At 36.5% G+C, this 2,606-nt stretch overlaps 2 long non-coding RNA genes across 3 annotated transcripts in view; one reads left to right on the top strand and one right to left on the bottom strand.

Annotated features, from left to right (window-relative positions):
• Nucleotides 1–2,606, bottom strand: part of LOC128247311 (uncharacterized) — a 58,970-nt gene that overhangs the window by 9,308 nt on the left and 47,056 nt on the right. The window lies entirely within an intron of this gene.
• The window catches only part of LOC106879124 (uncharacterized), a 60,734-nt gene that overhangs the window by 57,555 nt on the left and 573 nt on the right, over nucleotides 1–2,606 (top strand). The window lies entirely within an intron of this gene.

Genomic DNA, 2,606 nt, shown 5'->3' with positions numbered 1-2,606 from the left:
TATATATATATATATATATATGTGTGTGTGTGTGTGTGTGTGTGTGTGTGTGTGTGTGTGTGCGGTATATATATATATATATATATATACACACACACTCACACACTTACATAATATATATATGTAAACACGCATACACATTTATATATATATTACACACACGCATTCACATATATAGCCTTCTCTATGTTGGAGGTGGTTTTAATTGCTATGTGATAATAATGACACATCCTCTAGAGGTGGAGATAGTTTTTATAAATGGAGAATTTGTGCGGTACGGAATTTGATATGCCATTATCACTTTCTCTCTCTCTCTCTCTCTCTGTGTATACATATAAATTATATTATTATAATATAATATATATATACATATTTAATATATACCTAATATACATACATATATATATATTAGATAGAGAGATACATAAATATATGTGAAGTTCCACTCAACTTGAACGTCAAAATAAATTTGACTCTATCCTGTGTACTCACACCATCGGTAAATACCCAGTTGTTATGCTTAAAAGTGCTTAAAATAAACATTGCAGTAACATTTAGATTTATAGCTAAATAGAGAGAGAGGAATAGATAGATAAATGAGTACATTATCTATCTATCTATCTATCTATCTATCTATCTATCTATCTAAGTATGACTGTTTGTCTGTTTCTCTGCCTACGCGTCTATCTATCTATCTGTCTAGCTGCTTGTCTGAATGTCTCACTGTCTATTTGTCAGTCTATTTTTTCCTTCTGTTTGTCTATCCATCGGTCTGTCAGTACGTTTTTCTGTCTTTCGGTCTGCTTGCCTGTCTGTCTGCATGCCTGTCTGTCTGTCTGTCTGTCTATCTATCTATCTATCTATCTATCTATCTATCTATCTATCTATCTATCTATCTATCTATCTATCTGTCTCGTTGTGTGTCTCGTCTGCCTAGCTGTCTGTTTATCTGTCTGCCTGCCTGTCTGTCTACTTATCTCTCTGTCTAGCTGACCGTCTGACTGCCTATATGATTGTCTATTTTTCTGTCAGTCTATCATCAGTCTCTTTGTCTATTTATTTGTCAGCTTGTCTTTTATTCTCTATCTATCTATTTATTATCTATCTATCTATCTATCTATCTATCTATCTATCTATCTATCTATCTATCTATCTATATAGCTAGCTAGCTAGCTAGCTAGCTATCATTTATGTTGCTTGTTCTTTTCTCTTTGCTCACAAAATCTCACTCAACCCGATACCTCTCTTATCGCTGCCGTCACCGTTAACAAAATACACCTACCCAAACATCCACCCTCGTTCATTCATCTATTTACATAGTCTTCCGCTCCACCAGCACCAGCACCAGCTCTACTATCCCCACCAGCACCACTACCCTTTCGGCACATCCCTTCCTTTCCTTAGCCTTTCCTTTCCTTGTCCGACCCCGAGCCGACCGGTAGCTTTTAATTCAGTCATTAAACAGTTGGCCACTTAACGCTGTCACACTACTGTGCCGTTTCTGGTCCCGCCCTCTCCGAATGGCTTCTTTCACTACTACCCTTGCAACCACAACCTCCATCACCACTGCTGCTGCCATTGGCGACGCCGCCGCCGCCGCTGCTGCTTCTGTCCTCACTGTAACTCCTGCTGCTCTATTTTCTACCGTCTGATTACGGAAAGCAATTAGATCGGGATTCTTACATTCCACTTATGATCAGTCATTGACTTCTGTTTCTATGTAGTTTTACATCGTCTCCAATATTCAGGTTGTTGTTGTTGTTCTTATATAATAACAGTTATTATTATTATTATTATTATTATTATTATTATCATTATTATTATTATCATCATCATCATCATTATCTTCGTGGTCGTCAACATTATCATAGACATTGCTATTTTATTCATGGCCGCTATATGTCCTTTTGGGAAAAGGCATGAACACCACAATATATCGTGTTCCTACTGTTTGATAAATCCTTGAAGCTCCACCCCTTTTTTTTATTTTCTGTTTAATTAGCCGACACAAGAGATCTTCGCTAAACACACACACACACACACACACACACACACACACTCGCACACGTACGCACTCACACGTACACATACCGTTATTTAATGACTTATTTACTAATCAATCTACTAAGGTTAATTCAATACAAACACACACAAACACACACACACACACACGCACACACACACACACACACACACAGACACACACACACACGCACACACGCACGCGTGTATACAGATACAAGAAGCAATAAAGAGAGGGATACCTTGTTGCTACTGTTGTTCTTGCAGTGGCTATTATTATTGTTGTCACTGTCTACTACTACTACTACTACTACTACTACTACTACTACTACTACTACTACTAATAATAATAATAATAATAATAATAATAATAATGATAATGATGATGATGATAATAATATCAGCAGACTGAATTTTCCAGGAATTACATACCATCTAAACGTAATAAAACGACAAAAACGCACGCACACACGTACATACACATATACACGTAAATGAAAGGAGAGGAAGAAAGAGAGAGAAAGAGAGAGAGATATATATATTCACTTGACACTCACCATCTATACGGATATATATATATATAT

This window comes from Octopus bimaculoides, chromosome 3 (assembly GCF_001194135.2).
Source record: "Octopus bimaculoides isolate UCB-OBI-ISO-001 chromosome 3, ASM119413v2, whole genome shotgun sequence".
Lineage (NCBI taxonomy): Eukaryota > Metazoa > Mollusca > Cephalopoda > Octopoda > Octopodidae > Octopus > Octopus bimaculoides.
The sequence above is the reverse complement of the archived record's forward strand: the minus strand, read 5'-3'. Positions and strand labels throughout refer to the sequence as shown.